Source organism: Lissotriton helveticus, chromosome 11, assembly GCF_964261635.1.
Source record: "Lissotriton helveticus chromosome 11, aLisHel1.1, whole genome shotgun sequence".
NCBI lineage: Eukaryota > Metazoa > Chordata > Amphibia > Caudata > Salamandridae > Lissotriton > Lissotriton helveticus.
The window spans coordinates 1,083,989,390-1,084,009,704 of NC_136072.1; positions in this window are offsets into that span (position 1 = coordinate 1,083,989,390).

Below are 20,315 nucleotides of genomic sequence, written 5' to 3' on the forward strand. Positions count from 1 at the left end.
TGGATAAGGTAAGTATGGGTATAGGGGTATATGTTTTGGGGTACTGAGGTATATGTTTTGGGGTGTTTGGGTATTTTAAGGGTTCAGATATAGTTTTGGGTTATGGGGTACAGGGGTAGTTTAAGGGTTCAGGGCTAGGTTTGGGTTTGGGGTATAGGGGTATTTTTAGGGTTCAGGGGTAGGTTTGGGTTTTGGGGTACAGGGGTATTTTAAGGGTTCAGGGCTAGGTTTGGGTTTTGGGGTACAGGGGTATTTTTAGGGTTCAGGGCTAGGTTTGGTTTTTGGGGTACAGGGGTATTTTAGGGTTCCGGGGTAGGTTAGGGTTTTGGGGTACAGGGTTATTTTTATGGTTCAGGGCTAGGTTTGGGTTTAGGGGTACAGGGTTATTTTTAGGGTTCAGGGGGTAGGGTTGGGTTTTGGGGTACAGGGGTATTTTAAGGGTTCAGGGCTAGGTTTGGGTTTTGGGGTACAGGGGTATTTTATGGTTATGGGGTAGGTTTGGGTTGTGGGGTACAGGGGTATTTTTAGGGTACAGGGCTAGCTTTGGGTTTTGGGGTACAGGGGTATTTTTAGGGTTTAGGGATAGGTTTGGGTTTTGGGGTACAGGGTATATTTATAGGGTTAAGATGAGTTAGTGTTTAAGGGTGTTGGGGTATTTTAAGGAGTAAGGGTGGGTTATGATTATGGGGTGCAGGGGTATTTAAAGGGAGCAGGGTGGACACCCGGAGCTGGAATGTACAGAACCTGGGAAGAAAAAACAATGAAATATTGGGCACAACGCTCGCTTTTTTTTCTCCATAATCCCACGCCCGCACACGCCCACGCCCCCTGCACACGCCCACAGCATTCGATATGAGACATGGCATGAAGGGCGGAACGTACCACACGCCTCCAGCGTTTGTCACGCCCCCAGCACACGCCCACAGCACAACGCAGACACGCCCACAAGGGACTACTTTGCTGGCACGGTTCTTTTACCTTTTAAATGTATATGGTGGGCGTCTGCATAGCCTATGTCCTTCTGCTGCAACTGCCCTTTCCAACGCTGTATTGGGTGTTGTGATTGGTGCTGTGGTTCCTGAGATTACCCGCCCCAAAGGTTTGGGCTCTCTCTTTATTATATTAGTATAGATATATATGTATTTATAATATATATATATATATATATATATATATATATATATATATATATATATATATATATATATATATACATATTCACTTAAAAAACCATAGGTTTCAGGCCTTATATAGTTAGGAATTAGCATTTAAAAAACCATTGAAATTTCTCCTATATAGTTAGTTGTACTAACTATATTTCGCGCACCCGCAATCCACTGCTGATGATGTCACATATTACATCATTCATGACATGGTCAGTGACATCACTGATGACATCACTGATGACATCTCAAATGACATCACTGATGACATCACTGATGACATCTCATTTGCAAAAGGTGCAGGGCCATGGCTTGACAATATCCTCTTTTACGTCAGATACATCGACGATATTCTGTTGATATGGAAGGGTAGTGAAACAACGTTCACAGAATATTTCAACTATTTAAATGACAACACCTTTAATGTGAAACTAACCACTAGCAGTTCTAGGTCTGAAATTGTGTACTTAGACCTGAAATTATATGTGGTCGGAAATAAAATCCATAGTGACATGCATAAAAAACAAACTGCTTGCAATAGTGTATTGCACGCTGATAGCTGTCATTCACACTCTACCATCTCGGCCATCCCATATGGCGAAATGGTTCGCGCGCGACGAAATTGCAGTCAGGAGGATAATTTCAATAAAACTCTAAAAAACATACAAAGTGACTTTAAAACAAGAGGGTATTCAGAAACATGCCTAAAAACTGCAGAAAAAAGAGCCAAAAAACTGAAGCGATCTGAAACTCTGGTACCCAAACATAATAGGAAGCAAGATGAACTTACGCAGGTTGCTTTCATAACAGAATATGGTATGTTTAGCGGTCATATCTATAACATCTTGAGACGACACTGGGGCATACTACAAGACAGCTCTGTCCCAGGGAATGCCATTTCTGCACGACCAAAAGTTGTTTACCGCAAAGGCAAAACCATCAGAGACATATTATGTCCCAGTTATGTAGAAGAAAGGAAATCCAATCCAAATGCATGGCTGCCGATCGGAGGGATGGGCTTCCACACGTGCGGAAACTGTAATGTCTGCCAATATGGCATGAACAGATGTACAGAGTTTCAATACAATCGGTCAAAAAATTACCGTATAGTTTCTTTTATGAATTGCAATACCACCTTTTGCATATATGTGTTGAAATGCTTCTGTGGGAAGATATATGTGGGAAGTAGCAGTAGACTACTCAAAATAAGAATCCAAGAACATGTCAGGGACATCAAAAAAAGAGATGAACGGTCCCCAGTAGCACAACACATAGCAGAGAAACATCCAACACAGACTAACATCCAGTTTCATGCAATAGATCATATTCGGGCTGGAAACAGAGGAGGAGATAGAATAGTGAGACTACGGCAAACAGAGGCAAAATGGATATGTCGTCTGAGGGCTGTGTCTGAGGGACTTAATTTCACAAATGAATTTCATCATTTTCTTTAACCCTCCGTAAGAACGCCAAACTAAATCAAGTGTGTTATTTAACGTCCAGCCTGATATATCTTTAATTCTAACATCTCACACTGTATGTGCTTACATGCAGTGATGACAGGCTAGGTGACAAGTGAATATGCTCTGAATAACAATTAATCAGCAAATTCCTAAAAACATCCAGATCTCTCGCTGTTCTATATTGAATTAAATGTGACAGCGTTATTTCCATAATACATGATACTGTAAGATGCATGCAGATATGTAAGAAGGCAAACATGATTAAATTAACCTTAAAGCACAATAGCTGTAACGTTATTTTAGAGACATCTGGTTGGGAGGTTTACTTGGGCTAATAGTAATAAACCTAATTGAAATCTTTAAATAGCTCCAAATAAACTCACAATGCTATCTTATGTGAGTATATTTATCCTAATATGAGGAAAAATGTAATTACCATAGTAATAATAATAAGGTATAACCAGTATGGCGGGAGTATCCGACTAGCACTATGTTCTATGCCCATTCAGTGATGGCGCCGCGCTATAATACGATCCACGAGCAAATGTGAAGCACACAATTATAAGAATTATATTTTCCAAGAGCATTGTATGCTGGTATTGCTCTATTATTATGTGCGTACAAACTAGATAAATAAATATAACTATAGGGATTGGCGTAATTTAATTATATATGCAAGTGCGGGTGAATTAATATAAACTCAAAATCAGCTCACAATGTTGTCTTATGTGAGTATACATATCCAAATATGAAGAGAAATGCAACTATCATGGTAATAATAATTGAGTATAGTCATTGTGGCTGGAGTATCTAACCAGTGCAATGTTTAATGCCTACGTAGTAATGGCGCCGCTCTATATTGCGATCCGCGAGCTAATGTGAAGCACAAAATCATAAATAAAACTACATTTCCCATCAGTATTGTATGCTGGGATCGCTATGTTTTATGTGCGAACAAACTGGACAAATAATTATAACTACGGGGAGAGTCGTAATTCAACCATATATGTACATGCGGTTGAATTAGTATATGCCGTTTCATGTACTTGTTCCCCAATGACGCCGCATTTGAGTTTCTGGGCAATACAAAGTTAGCTAACATATGGACTACATCCCCCATCAGTATGGTATGCGGGGGAGATGACAATAAAGAGTTGTTGTACGACTACAACTCCCATGCGCCTGCGAGCGTTATGACGTGAGATTCAACATCTATGCGCGGTAAAATATAATTAGGTCCAGCTGTTTGCACTTTGCAGTTAACGTTATGTGAGGCTAAGGGTATTTAAATGCGCTTGCATTTGTCCTCTTCCATCGACTGGGAAGGGACCATGCACGCGAATCGGGCAGCACGCTGAAAGTGAGTACAGAGACAGCCGTAGATACTTTGTGGGGGTGTGAGTAACAGTCACACTCGTGTGATGTGTTTGCCGCTAGCCTGACGTAATGTCATTCTGTGACGCTCTCTTAACTTGTTGTAAAATACATATGCAGACATTGGGGAGGGTGTCATGGTTTCGTGCTGTATATGAGCATGCACAGAGACGGTCCCTGTCACTCCTCGCAGGTGCGAGCAGCCGTCACGCAGGGGAGATACTTCTGCCGTTAGCCCAAAGCGATGTCAGTCTGGGACGCTTGTGTAGTGGGATGTACAGTCCATGTATAAGCAGGGTGGAAGGCGCCCTGGATGTTGTTGAATAAAATCAAAAAGCCTGTCCCTCTGCCTCTAACATGTCAGTACCTATTGCGGGATTGAAATGTCTGTTACAAACAATTGAACACTTCTCGAGTTTAAAATACTTGCCATTGAACCACAAAATAAGAACATTAGTTGCTAGATTCATAATGCCCAATACCCTATTGTTAATAGTTGAATATGGGTGGGTGGATGATATAACATCATACTATTATGCCCTAGTTAGGACCCTGATTAAAATAAGAGATTGAATAAAATGGAACGATTTTAATAAATATCTTAATAAGATTTTTTTAAACAGTTGCAATACTGGATCACTGTGATTAAGTAGGACCATGGAATTCCCCAAGTAATAGGAGAGTGTATAAAGTGAAAACACTACAATGAGTACCTAAATTTTGATTTTTGCATGTTATTTTAGATGCCTAATACTTACTGAAGAATTTCTGTTGGTCCCATAAACACAACTATCGGAACTCGTAGGACATAAAAAAACGAGAAAGACGCCACTTTGGACATATCAGATTACTCCTGATATTGTAAGTAAAACTCTGTGGGTATTTATATCGACCCTTTATCATGACATACTATATATGTTAAGTAGGTATTCAGGTATATTGTATATATTTTTAGATCCCGATGACACAGATGGGAGCATCGTTAAATGCTGTACATTAGAGGAAGATTGAGAAGTCTAAACCAAAAGTATAAGGAACTAGAAGAAGGGATTTTTTTGATTGTAAGTACCAGCTAAATCTATGGACTCTGTGCATATCATCTGTATGTATCTATAGGAACTCAATATATATACTTGATACCCTGTAGGTGTTCATATTGATGAATCTTGGTTCAAACGACGCAAGCTCTGTTTTACACAGCCCAACTGATCTTAGAGGTATGCAAAATGCTCTATATCGATAAGAAAGTGGCTCTGAAATGAGAAATTAGGAGTATGATGTTATAGCAATGTAATTGTAACATAGCAATAATTTGGGTAGCTTTATTGTCTTAGTGTATAATACTGAACACACACTGATTGCTATATGATGTCGCCAAATAATAAGGAGACATAATTAATGGTATTTTAAAATAAATGCGAAATTAGATGAGTTTTGAAGTTAATTTCCTCCCTGTGTTAGCTTCATACTCGAACACTGTGAGAATGTACTTCTTAGAAAATAATATATTTGTGACAACATCTAACGCTTTCCAAATGTATGCAGTGGAATGATGTAAATCTGAAACATATTTTATATTAACATGTACAGATGTCAATTGACATAATGGCAACTTTTGATGCATAATAGCTAATGGTGAAGCGTACTAGGTTTAGTGCAAACTACCATTTTTTAGATTACAAAAAACCCTTTTATGATGTATATAAGGTTTGTTTGTTTTTGTATGTATCGTGTAAATATTTCCTATGTGTAATTTTGTGTTTTATGTACAATTGCTTCTAGCCCTGAAGAAGTCACAGTGGTGACGAAACGCGTTGGCTGCTAGAAATCTCTTGAATCTTCAACTTGTTTATCTTTGAATAAAAAGCCCTACTTCAGAAATCACAAGACTTGGACCTTACTTCTGTTTGGAAAGCATTAACATTGAACATTTGTGAATAACTGTTGCATACTCTTGCAAATAATACAATGCATATATAATTTGCCTTGTGCGGGTCTTTTTGTTTTCATTATTGTATGTGATGTTTTGCATCACTCTGTAGGGGGTGTTTACGGGTCACGCCCTCGACCTACGCGCACAGGCTTTTGAGAACGAGTAATAAGACCAAAAATAGTGGAATAGTGTGCAGGCAGTCAATAGCTCTGACCCAATTTTGTTGTGCTATTTGGGTCCTTTTGGGGCCCCCTGAGAAGGGCTAGAGGGTTGGGTGGTCTCTACCCTGCCCCCTTTTCGTGTTTTCCACGCTTGTTTTGGGCTCTCTTGTGCCTCAGTTCTCCTGAAAAACAAGATGGTGGCCAAAACTTCCTGGTTTGGACAGTTTAGAATGTTGACAGTCGACTGCCAGCCAATCAGAAACTCGCTCGCGCACGTAAGGGTACGCGCACGTACGGTACGCGTACCGTACGCGTACGGTGCGCGTACGGTGAGCGCATATAGATATATAATTTGCTCAAATTCAATTTTCTCAACAACTACTGGAGGGATTTTCACCAAATATACGAAAGGCACTACTGCATACCTGTCCCTACCATTTTGCCAAGTTTGGTGTAATTCCGTTCAGACGTTAAGGCTGTAGCCATGTCTAAAGGTCCTATAGAAAATGCAATTTGAAAAATTTCAAATTCAATTTTCTCAAGAACTACTGGAGGGATTCTCACCAAACATAGCAAAGGCACATCTGCATACCAGGCCCTACCATTTTGCCAAGTTTGGTGTAATTCCATTCAGCCGTTCGGGCTGTAGCCGTGTCTAAAGGTCCCTATGGAAATTAACATGGGGAAAACACGGAAGGAGCAGAGCGGAGCTGGCCAAAATTCTGGAAAATTACACGCAGATTCCTCAATCGGCGCCAAAGTTATTCCCAATAGAATGTTGAGCGCATATAGATATATAATTTGCTCAAATTCAATTTTCTCAACAACTACTAGAGGGATTTATACCTGTCCCTACCATTTTGCCAAGTTTGGTGTAATTCCGTTCAGCCGTTCGGGCTGTAGCCGTGTCTAAAGTCCCATAGAAAATGCCATTTTAAAAATTTCAAATTCAATTTTCTCAAAAACTACTGGAGGGATTTACACCAAACATACAAAAGGCACTGCTGCATACCAGTCCCTACCATTTTGCCAAATCTGGTGTAATTCCGTTCAGCCGTTCGAGCTGTAGCCGTGTCAGAATGTCCCTATGGAAATTAACATGGGAAAATACGTTTTGGGACCCCCCTTTTTTCTCGGCCCCCGCTTGACGAATCCCCCTGAAACTTTAAGGGAAGGAGCGGAGCGGAGCGAGGCAAATTTAAGGAAAATTACAAACAGATCCTTCAATCGGCACCAAAGTTATTCCCAATAGAATGTTCGGAATTTCCTATGGTAACTAGGTCCTAACTATATATACCTACTGGCGACCGCCAGTAGGTAATATATATATATATGTATGTATATGTGTATATAATATACACATACATACACTTACCTGCATTATACTTACATTTTTGTTGCTATGGCATAAGTGGTAAAGGTTTATCCGTGGTGAAAAAATACATGTCTGGTAATGTCATTCAAATTCTAACAGCCACATTGTAAAGGTAAAGCATGGTAACAACTGTTTTGTTATTGCTGTTTCCCGATTCCAAGATGTGTGAGGTTGTAAAGTTATGGTTGATTCAGAAGCAGATGTTTAAGAGGTGTTTTGGCAGCTGTCACCATATTTGAAGACGGTTTGATCTTTTCTGTTTAATGGGGGAAGCAGGTTGCAGAGAGCTGGAGTCCTGACTGTAAAGCCCCCCCTGGCAAGAAATTCTTAGCAACATTTGTGCTGGCAGACAGAGAATAATACTGGTTTGAACTGCTTGAATAAAACATATCTAAAGGCTTCCCCTTAAATGTAAGTGTGGCCAGATATATGGGGCCACTTCTGAGCAAGCATACTGATTTTGAGTGTGATCTGGCATCATCTAAGTGTAGAGCTTTTAGTACGGGCATGGGTGGGACTGTGGTATGAGATTAAAGACAAACATGCCAATTGTTTTTTAGTGGATCGATTATTTAAGACTAGGATGATGGAAACCCCAGAGCATAGGATGTTTCACTCATATGATCTAGAGAAAACAATGGGGCATATTATCAAGCAGGGCGATATCGCCCTATTAGCAAGCTGTCGCTAACTGATGTTAGCGACAGCTTTTAGGCGATAGCGAGCGGTTTGGGGCCCACTTTGCATGTCAGCGATGTTTATCACTAATGACATGCAAAGTAGGCGTACCCAACCAGTTAGCGACTGAAAGCAGTCGCTAACGTCGCTATCGCCTATTAGCAAGGCAGGCGTAGCGATGGAAATATTCCAGCTAAGCGCGAATATCTCCAAATACTAACACCTGCCCAGACCAGTTCTTAGCCATGTTATCCAATGGGAGGTGGATAACATGGCTAAGAGCATTTCGTCGCTAATGCGTGAATATCGCTGTATTCTCAGTGATATTCACGCATTCCGCCGCTATCGCTGGATATTTTAGCACAATGGAGAAAAACGTTGCTAATAGCATGTTTACTCCGCTAACATATCCAGCGATAAATATCGCTATTCCTTGGTAATATGCCCCAGAATTTCTCAAAAGGATGGCCCAAGACTTCTTGGCAGGAAAGAAGTAACCTTTCGGGTCATGTTTATCTGATAATACAAGATTTGAGGGGTGTATGTAGTTGCTGTGACAAGGGTAGTTTAAATGATGATGGTTGAAGAGTTGCAAGCAGACTTCATTTGTGAATGGTCAGTTCCAAGTCAGCCTGGCCTTTAGAAGGAGAGAGTAGATGGGCATGGCAAGTCCATCAGCTTGCGTTCAACCAGCCCAGGATCAGAGAGTAGGCCCAATGCTATTAAAAGCACTCCTTTGTTTGTCGAATGACCCACTACTACAGGTCATTAACACAAAGGTGGAAAGCAAGTCAGAATTACTTACTGGTATATCCAATAAGAGGACAAATTGGGGATTTAAACAGAACAGGTGATGATGATGAACCTTCAGGAGCTTGAATTGATCAATGTGGGGAAAGGTCTGGTTTTAATGTACAGAGAGAGGCTGGAGATGAATGGCTTCAGACAGGTAAGGAGAGAGCCAAACACGCTGAACCAATCTTTTAGACCTTGGAAAAAAAGAATGGTCCATTGTGTCGATGTTTATTAACCCCTTCCATGCTCATGACAAGGTCAGCTCGTCATGCAGTGCACTGGAGCTGTGCTTATGATGAGCTGACCTTGTCATGAACAATGGGATTTTCAATCATCAGCACCCAGCGGGAATTGCCTTAGCACCAATGTGGTTAAAAGATTCTGCTCAAGGTCATTAACAGATTCAACTGAATCAGGATGGGGAACTGGCCACTATAGAACTCATGTAATAAACACAACAATCGCCAATACTGTTGACTTCACTTCCTTCTTAATTATCACAGCATATTGGAATTAAACCAAATATGGGTCCAAGATTCTCTAATCAATCTGAATAAATCAATGTTTTTATTTCACTTAAAGTACATTTTTTGGGGAAATTTACATAATTTCAACAATTTTTCAGATACCTACAATCAACAAACACTTAATACATTGCAATAAGAAATAAAACTGTACATATTCCAAATCATTCATCATTCATAATCAGTCACTACATCCCCCATTCATACATACACTCTCACACCCAAAAGCAAGATCTATTTACAATAGGGATTTATGAAACATATACATAAGACCATAGACAATATATTTTTCTGCTGCTTCTTGTTTAAATGCTATTCAGAATGTTGAGATCTTATGGCGTGAAAACTAACGGTCTACGCATTTCGAACTCCTACTTGGTATGGAGTTCTCATCAGGACCTCACAGCTGTGGAGAGAACAAGAACATTCAGTTGTAACACCCATCATTTGTCTCTTTTTCCAAACTAGGCTGCCCATCCACTTTATTGCAACTCCTTACCTCTTACTGAAGAAAAGCCCTTTATAAACAAATGAACCCGTCGTGAAACACTATGGTACAAAAACCAATGAGCCACCATTAATCACACATGCCATTCTATTTGATTTCCAATGTTTTACAGTTTTTAGTCTAAAGCCATATTCACATCAAGCCCACGCATTGTAGGGGCGTCTAAAGATTGAAAGTATGTGAGGGGACCTGGAAAGAGACATATATATGCCCGGTTATAGTGCTGTACAGCCTCTATTACAACACGCTTTTGCGATCGGAGAGTAGCACTATAGAACTCAGGCAGGACCCATTACCATGATCCCGGAAGAATGCTCTAAATGAGTCATTGAGAAGGTTTGATCTGTCTCAGGCTTAAAGTCACTTGATGGCTCATGTTCACATTACTCTTGACTCATCTCCGCACTATTCTACAAACACGAGGAGGCTGAATCTAGATTCTGGAGGGAATGTCTAGGTCTAGGGAAGGACTTATCAGCAGTGAGATGATCATTCTTTGTATGATCTGAGTTTTTTTTTAGGACTTGGGTTTCGTTCAGCCAAGGTCCCTCAGCCAGGTTTTCGGAAGGATCGTATGTCGTTGCAGTCAGAGCTAGGTGGTGTGTCACCATTGGGGCTTGTTCATGATTCGTGTTCAGGTGTGCTATACAGTCTGTCTTGGAAATGTTTGCGTTATGGTGGCGCAAGGAGCCGTTGCTTGTATGATAACTATAATTATACATTCCCAAAATTATATCTTAATGGGTAAGTAGAAACCAGTCTATCTATTACAATCACTGGTAGTAGTCCAGGTGTAGTTAACCCTGGAGTAGTACGTGGCCACTGTAATAAACCCCTTGATTTATTCCACCGGGACACTATGGCCTTCATTAGAAGTTGGCCCTTCCTTGATATAGGGTTCATAGCTCGCATTTCCTGCCCCATCGGAATTACAAGGTCCATGGATTTACTGTGGACCCTGTGTTTTTGTCTTGGAGATTTCAGCTGCACCAATCAGGCAAAATCTCCAAGAGTAAAACCTTGTGAAAATGAACATTCACTGGGGAAACAGAGCTTTATTTTGGCAATTCCCTTTGTAATTCCACTTGTTATGAGTTTACGAGTCACTATTGAACAATGTTGTGGGCAAGTTGATTTACCAAAATTGTTATGTTGAGGTAATTTTTTTTAATTTGTGAGACTTTCCGTTTATTTTATTAAGACCAGGGAAACCCTGGTCTTAAACAGACGAAATGAAGAGAAATGCTTAATTTCTCCTAGTTTTTGATGTTTCCATGTGTGCTGCCTTGTGCAAACAGTAAATTGCCTAGGATGGTTTATGGGGGACTTTCCTGCACATAAACAATCATTTAAAAAACATTCCATTTTACAACTTCTATGTGTGCTGCATTAAGTAGCACACATAGACATTACAAAACGGCATTTAAAAGATTGTTTATGTGCAGGAAGGGTGACCTTCCTGCACATAAACAATCTTCATCCCAACGCAGACACCCCTGCATTGGCACTAGGCTGCTAAACTCAGCTCAAGCCCTATGGGATACGCAGTGGTGTGTCGCATGCTTGTGAATACGGCATAGCCCTGCGTTTTCAGAATGAAGAAGCGTGGCATTAGCAATGTTTGCTCAACGCCACCCTTCTTCATTCTGCTGTAAATATGCCCCAGAATATCTCATAGCAGATAACTCCTTGGATGGAATCGAGATTCAATCCATGTGCAGGAATACATCAGAATTAGAAAATTTAGAAATTTGGAAATGGTGCCACATAGGCCCTAAGATCCATTCTACATTTGCGGGGACAGCCCTGGGCATATTATATTGATTCCTCCATTTGAGAGCATCTGTCCATGCCTCACTGCCAACCTTCTATTGGTGGGACTGTCTTTCATTGCCAGTAAATAGTGTTGGCCCTCCAGGCAAGAAGCACATCCATTCCCACCAGATTCTGCTCATGGCCACCAGGTCTTCCATTACCCCTAGGAGCATCAGTTTAGATGAGAGATCAATGGGTCATCTCAGCACTTGGATGATGATGTGCCAATACTCTTGAATTACTCGACAGAACCAAACCATATGAAAGAAACCACTTATCTCCGAATAGTACCTTGTACATTCAAGAGAGGGAACTTAGGGGCATATTACCAAGCTATAGCGATAATTATCGCTAAGCTTGGTTAGTGTGTATAATATTATCGCCGTGCTCCGACGATTTTTACCGCTGAGATACCTTGATATTATCAAGGTTTATCTCGAAAGCGGTAAAAATCGTGGGAAATGCATGAATATCGCTGTAAAATCAGCGATATTCATGCATTATTGTGACAATGCTCTTAGCCATGCTATCCACCTTCCATTAGATAACATGGCTAAGAACTGCTCTGGGCAGGCGTTAGCTTTTGGAGATAATCGCGCTTAGCGCGATTATTTCCAAAAGTTGGTAATAGGAGATAGCGATGTTAGCAACTGTTTTCAGTCGTTAACATCTTGGTACGCCCACTTTGCATGTCATTAGCGATAATTATCGCTGTCATGCAAAGTGGGCCCCTAAATGCCCGCTATCGCCTATTAGCTGTCGCTAACTGGTGTTAGCGACAGCTAGGTAATAGGGCGATATAATTATCGCCGCTTTAGCGGGAAAAATTCCCGCTAAAGCGGCGATAAGGCCCTTGGTAATATGCCCCTTAATTCCTCCTCCAAAGCCTCCAAGAGGTACAGTAGATTATGTGCAAGTAGTTAAAATGAATTAAGTGCAGTCTGGATGAGTTAGCTAATGCACTGGGTGGAGCAGGGGAGGTTGAGGGGGACTCTAGTCAAGCCTCTTACTACTTCTATTCCTCTAGTGAGCCCAGGCATTCTACCCATTGCAACTTCAGCACCAGCCATCTTGACCTGAGTGCCAGGATACCCTCACGGGAGATAGTGCACTTTAAAAATACACATAATATAACATAACAAAAAGATCTGGAGCACCGGGCACGAGGGTTCAGTACATTCCTAAGATTCCTCCCCTAAGCAGTCGTTCAATTAGTATTTTGGATTCTAACCAATTAACTCTGGAATAGAGGGGCATATTATCAAGGACAGGCGATACATTATCGCCACTTTTATCGGCAGGAAACTGCCGATAAAGCGGCGATAATGGCCTTGATAATATGCTCTATGAATTCCAAACGAAGCCCATGTTAGATGTGTTCAAACACCAGCACCAGTTATATAGCACAAGGACACATTCATTTTTGGTAGGCACGGGGAGATCACGTGATTTACCCAGAATCACAGGATGTTGAGTTGATGCCGAGATTCAAACCTGGTTTTAATTCCCCATTCTGAAGAGATGTCAACTCAACATGCTGATCCACAACTACAAAGCCCTACACAACCTAGGACCAGCATACATCAACTACCGCCTGAATTTCCACCAACCCTCCAGACACCTGCGCTCTGCCTTCCTCTCCCTCACTCACACCCCCGCATCCACCGAGGAAACAGTGGAGGACGCCCTTTCTCCTACCTCGCTGCCAAGCCCTTGAAGGACCTCCCTCTTCACCTCTGAACCTCATCCACTCTGCTGGAATTCAGGAAGGGCTTCATGGCATGGCTGTTCAACTGATGCCCCCGCCCACCTTCTCCTTTGCCGCAGGGTTTGCAGTGACTGGATGCCCTCACAGGTGACTAGCTGCACTTTGCAAGTCCTGATTGATTGATTTATTTCGACACAAATCTTTCAACGTCATTGACTTCCACAGAAGAGAATGCATTTCTGGGGAGAATCTTCTGTTAAGTTTAATATACCAACAAAAAGATTGCCACAGTTTATTTTCCATTGCTGTCCTTTCTATGTTTGAAATGCCCCCTGAAAACAAGAAATCTCTTTATTTCCACCTCAAATTTCCCACCTTGTTAGGAATTTTTTTAGGGGTGTGTGCATTATCTACGTAATTGGCTTTTGTGTAATGATTCACAACTTTAGAATTGTTACCTGAAATTAAGTAAAGTTACACGAAATGCAAAACTGGAGTTATATTTTAGCGAGAAACTACAAAAATAGTGCCAAAAACACATGCTGCAAACAGCAGCCGCTCATGTTCTAGTTGTTTGCATTGTTCTGATGCCCTCACTCTAAAGCCCTTATTCATCAATAGCTTGCACCACCGTTGCGTCACTTTTTTGTGACTCTGCGGCGGCGTAAACAATGGACCACATCTAGGCAGATGCAACACCTTGTAAAGTCCTAGGCGACATTATACCTGCATCAGGTATAATGCATGCAGGGTAGGCATTCCCTCATAAAAAATCTCGTAGAAGTGGTTCAGTGAAATCTATGAGATTTCACTCCGCCAATTCTACGACTTGACTGCTTCTTATGCTTGCTTCAAGCAGGTGTAAGGAGTGACGCATGGAAGTGACACATTGCTGGAGTTGCGTCAGTTATCTGACACACTTCAGCAATGCGTCATTTTTGCGCCACCAGATACGTCAGGATTCCTAACGTATCTGTAAATCCTTGCACCATGGAGCGCCGTATTTATAATACATGGTGTCATAAGGATGTCGCTATGAAAAGTGACACATCACTGTTTTTGCCCAGCGATGCACCACTTTTCATAAATTAGGCTCTAAATGTTTGCAGAGAATAGCGCATAACATGATGTGGTATAACAGCATATTTTAGGAATTTCATATAACAATTGCAACACAAATTTACCAATAATACCAGAGATTAGGCCCACTTGGGAGTAGTCTGGCTGTTGTAAAATAGAACCCCCTGCACAAGCTTTGACCTCTCTATCTGGCAAAAAGTCATTGGCCCAAAAGGTCCAAGGTGGGCTTTGTTGGTGTCAATATGTGCTGAATATTTACTGCAGAATGATGGTTTCTTAATAGGAAGTTACTAGGTAGGTAGTGCATTTCCACAGTAAGAGCTGAAGCAGATAAGCAGAGTTGTTGCCAGGGCTGTAGTGCAAGGAATCTTGCATGTAGACAAAGAAGCTGCCTGGAGTGAGATAACACACAGGTGCACATGCTGGATGCTACTGGCATGACCCTAGGGCCCTTGAAGCCTTGTCTGACCTTCAGCATCTTGAGTCCTGAAAGGCAGTGAACCAATGATGTTATTATGAGCATTGGAGTGCGGGTGTGTGTGAGTTAGGTTGAACATCAAATGCTGAGTTCCATGACTCACATTATTCACATAAGAAACAATGTTCATCCATTTTAAGGAATGGTGATGTATGGCTGCTTGAAAAGTTGCATTGCTAGGTTTTGTGAAAGGCTGACAATAGTGCAGTACCATATTTAGTAAGAGTCGCCTACCAATGACCTCATCAGTGGCAATTGCACTGAATCTGGATGTGCATGACGTTAAGTCTCGTGCTGTTGTGCAAAGGTGTGACGGCAGTGTCTAGCCAATGGTTAATTTGAGCTGGTGGCTGGTACTGCCACTTATTTTTGCCCACCCGGTCTCCGACTGCCCGACGAGCTCCTTGAATACATCAAAAACCACCCGGAATGACCGGCCGGTCTCACTTCGAACCACCTAAATTGTCATTAGGAGGTCAGAAGTGAAACCCACTATCTCGATCAGAAAGCCTCCGACCTAAGGTCGGAGGCTTTCCGACCCAGATCGTAATTAGGTCCTTAGTTGTAAACTTACATGTGTGAGGATCTCCCCATAGAAAATATAGAAGAGGTGGTGGTAGTTATTTACACTCATAGGTTTGTGAATAGCATTTTGTAGTACTTTAGTAGTTGCACTTTAGTACTACTAAACGTTCAATTAAATGCAGTTTGTGAATAGGCCTCCTTTCGTGCTGACTAGTAAATAGCCTTGCAAGACTTTGTGTTGAGTTGCACAGGCGCAAACGCCTTAGTAAATCTGGACCCAAGTGTTTTATGAATAATGTAACCGGAGTGCTTTTATGAAGGGAAATTGCAGATTCTTTATGTAAATCGGAGCTCCTTGCTTGTGGGACATAAGTGAATTAAGAGTGGATGTGTACTGCATTTGAGTAGGGCCACAGTACATATTTGTGAATTCTAAAAATATCCCATGACAGTACTCAGAAAGCTATGTTGGACTGGAAATGTTGGGTCAGTGTGGAGGTTTCGAAAAAGTACTGGCTATCCTCACATGTTTTTGGGTCCAGAGTAGGAAACTGTCACTATTGTGTACCTGTGAAAAATTAATTTTATTTTGCAGCTAAAACAAACAGCATCAGCCAGCAAATGTAGAACAACAATTTCTGTTCGACAGAAACATCTGGCTAATATTTGCAATATCATGTTTACTGAAAGGTTCCTGTACACTATACGTCTGATCACAGTGTTTGCGTAAACCACTTTGGATACACAGCATACAAACTACCTTACTTACTCCCAGTATTCATAAGGGTAAATCCAACGTTAGAAAGCTGTATGCCAAAGGCTTTCCACCGGGGCCCTCAGATTTCTTCATACAAATGTTTTTTAGCAAGCTCAAGCAAGCCCTCTGTAGAATTTAAACAGAAACCCACACAGTTTGCATTGATGCTTTCATCTTAAAATGTTTTAAAATGCATTATTTGTCTCATAGGTTTTAACACAGTTCTTGAAGAAGAGTCATAACCTATAATGTTTTTAGTCCTATATATATTTTTTTTCAATTGTTCGATTTTGTATACCTTTGATGCAATCAAAGAGGAACAAAAACAATGTGGAATCATTATTTTTTGCTATGTACAAATAATATAATACCCATAGGTCTGATGCTTACATAAACTCTTCTTGATAGACAGAACACATATATAGCAAGACAGACTGGCACACAAACAGAATGAGTATTCTTTTAGTCCTATCTAGTTATCACTAGTGTCACTAACCATGTGCTAATGATTTCCTCACCTATTAGCGAACAAATCTGAAATCCCCTGCAAGGATATATTTTAATTCTATTCCGTGTTGACTAATATTATAGGTTCCGTATGTTTTGTGATGTTCCATCAGTCACAACCTCTGAGAAAACTCACATGTGGGAGTATATTAGCAACAAATAGAGATAATTATCGCTAAATGAGATTAGCGATTATGTTTTTATCACCGCGCATCGCCGGATTTTATCGCAGAGATAACGTGCTATTAGCAACGTTTATCTCAAATGCGATAAAATATCCGGCGATAGCGGTTCAATGCGTGAATATCTCTGGAAATCCAGCGATATTCAGGCATCATCGCCAATAGGGTCTTAACCTGAATATCCACCTCCCATTGGATATACAGGTTAAGAAGTGGTCTGAGCAGGTGTTAGGTTTTGGCGATATTGGCGCGTATCGCGAATTTTTTTATCGCTTCGCCTGCGTTGATAATAGGCGATAGCGATGTTAGCGACTGGTTTCAGTCGCAAACAGGTTGGGTATGCCCACTTTGCATGTCATTAGAGATAAATATCGCTGAAATGCAAAGCGGGCCCCAAACCAGTCGCTATCGCCTACAAGCTGTCACTAACTGCTGTTAGCAACAGCTTGCTAATACGGCGATAAAATTATTGCCGCTTTAGCGGTAAAAAGTCCCGCTAAAGCGGCGATAATGCCCTTGATAATAAACCCCTAAATCCCTTCTGAATTTGACTTTAAGTGTTATCCAGTTTGACAAGGGTCTCTGATCTGACGGGCACCACTGTTCATTCATTTTATCAACAATTCCCTGGATAAACCCCAAATTGATGAGTTAACATGCTTTCTAAATACATTATATCACTGTTGGGGACGTTTTACCTATGGCCTGGACTGACCACTCCTTGATTACATTCTTTGTGAAGACAGGCACACTTACTACAGGGACATCTAGCCAAGTGAGGGAGTATGTTAGCAGGGATTGGAAGTCTTTTGCTTGGAAAAAAGGTGCCTCACCCATGTTCATGGTTGAGGAGTGCTTCGCCCCTGACATGCAGATTGAGGCGAATTACGCCGCCCTTTGCTCGAAGATTACCTCGGTCCTGGATACCTCTGCTCCTTTAAAACATCATAGGAGTAGGGGGAGACCCTCAGCTCCCTGGTTTACGGACATCCTCAAAAAATTGAGGCTGGAATGTAAACAAGCGGAGAGGAGGTGGAGGCACGCATACCTGGATAGGGATAGGCTTGCTTGGAAAGCTAAGCGGGTGGACTATAAGAAGGAGATCCATAGAGTTAAGGCAGCGCACTTCTCTAGGGTGATTCTCGATGCCCCGAATAGCTCCTGCAGCATTTTTAATATTTTGAATAGCCTCATTAGCCCGGACTGTGTCAAGAATAAGATCCCCCCCTCTCAGGAACTCTGTGAGAACCTAGCTATGTTCTTCCAGGATAAAATCAAACTGATCATTGACGACCTGGGGGTGGAGCAGCAACAAACTTTTTCGTTGTCTGATTGTGGCAGCCCGCTGACTTTTGGGGCCGTTGACGAACAGGGGGGAGATACGTCCCTTCTGGAATTTGCGCAGCTGTCTGTAGAGGAGTTCAGGGAGTGGCCTTTGGTATTACATCTGGGTCCCCGTTTGACCCGATTCCACTAAAAATCTGGAAGGAGTTCGAGGCTGAGTTCTTCCCTACGCTTCGGCTGGTTTGTAACCAGTCGCTTACTACTGGAGTGGTCCCACCTCAGTGGAAACAAGCGGTGGTGACCCCTTTATTGAAAAAGACCATCCTTGATCCTGAATGCCTCAAGAACTTTAGGCCCATCTCGCTTTTACCTTATCCGGCAAAAATTGTAGAGCGGGTGGTTGCAGGCACTCTTTCTAGACACCTAGAACAGCATAAGCTCCTGGAGGAAGTCCAGTTTGGCTTTCAGCCAGCCCATGGCACCGAGACGGCCTTGGTGACCGTGTTGGATGAGCTTCGTTGGCGGGCAGACAGGGGACAGGCAGGGGTTTTGATCCTGCTTGGCCTGTCTGCAGCCTTCGACACAGTGAACCATGGAATTTTGCTGGACAGGCTGAGAGAGGTGGGGGTTGCTGGTAGTGCCCTTGGGTGATTTGAGTCCTTTCTTCAGGACAGAGAACAAGCTGTGTCCCTCCCTCCCTTCCAATCCACTTTTTCCACCATCTCGCATAGCGTTCCACAAGGCTCGGCAGTTAGTCCGATATTGTTTAATATCTACATGAAGCCTTTAATTGCGGTCATCAAACATTATAATGTTGAAATAGTTAACTACGCTGATGATACGCAGTTGATTCTCTCCCTGGAGAGAGATGAGGCAACCTCTTTGGAAGTATTCCACAACTGCCTGCGAGATACAGCGGTCTGGTTGAAGGCCAACTCCCTACAATTCAACACAGGAAAGACGGAAGTGTTATACTGCCCAAGGCCTAGGGTACAATCTTTCTTACCCAGCAACTTCTGGCCTGCGGATTTCTCTCCCCTGGTGCAGCCTGTGAAGGTAGTGCGGAACCTGGGTGTGATGTTTAACAGCGACCTTACCCTGGAGGCACATGTTTCAAAGATAGTAACTGGCTGCTTGGCCATTATTCGCCTCCTGAGGAAAATCCTTCCTCTGTTATCGAACCTTGCCCGGGTAGAAGTGGTGCGCTGTACCGTGCTCAGTAGGTTAGACTACTGTAACTCCTTGCTGTTGGAGTCTCCAAGCTATCTTATGGATAGACTCCAGAGAATTCAGTCTGCAGCGGCAAAATTAGCCCTGGGGTGGTTAACAAGATCTTCCTCTTCAAGGGCTTTGGCTCAGCTGCACTGGCTCCCAGTGAGACAGAGGGTGCAATTTAAGTCCCTCTGTCTGGCCTTTAAAGCTCTCCACGGGCTGGGCCCTGCTCGTTTACAAAGGAAGTTCTCGTGGCATGCACCGGCACGTAATCTACACTCCTCCTCGGCCAGGTTGGTGACCATACCTAGGTTTAGGAGATCTAGAGCAGGAGGTAGATCGTTCGGCATGGCCGCGGCGAAACTCTGGAATTCCCTCGAGGCTGAACTTAGGCATGTCCCTGACCTTCTTGCATTCAGGAGGCACTTGAAAACATGGCTTTTCCCAAACCCTTAGCTCTCTATTAGATGGCCCCCTTTCAATATGAGCTTGTTAGCGCCAGGATGCCTTTTTTAGGTGATAGTGCGCTTTAGAAGTGAAGTAAATAAATAAATAAATAAATATCCCATATGTTCACCAAAGCAACAAACAACTGCAGTTAAATGATACAAACCAAAACTCATTGGGGCAGTTTTTACAGCAGAATGGAGAAGCATGGCATTAAGCAAACATGGCTAACGCCACACTTCTCCATTCTGAAAATGCAGGAATGTGCCGTATTCACAAGAATGTGGCGCACCCCTGTGTTCCCCTAGTGCTGGCGCTAAGTTCAGCTGCCTAGCACCAACACATG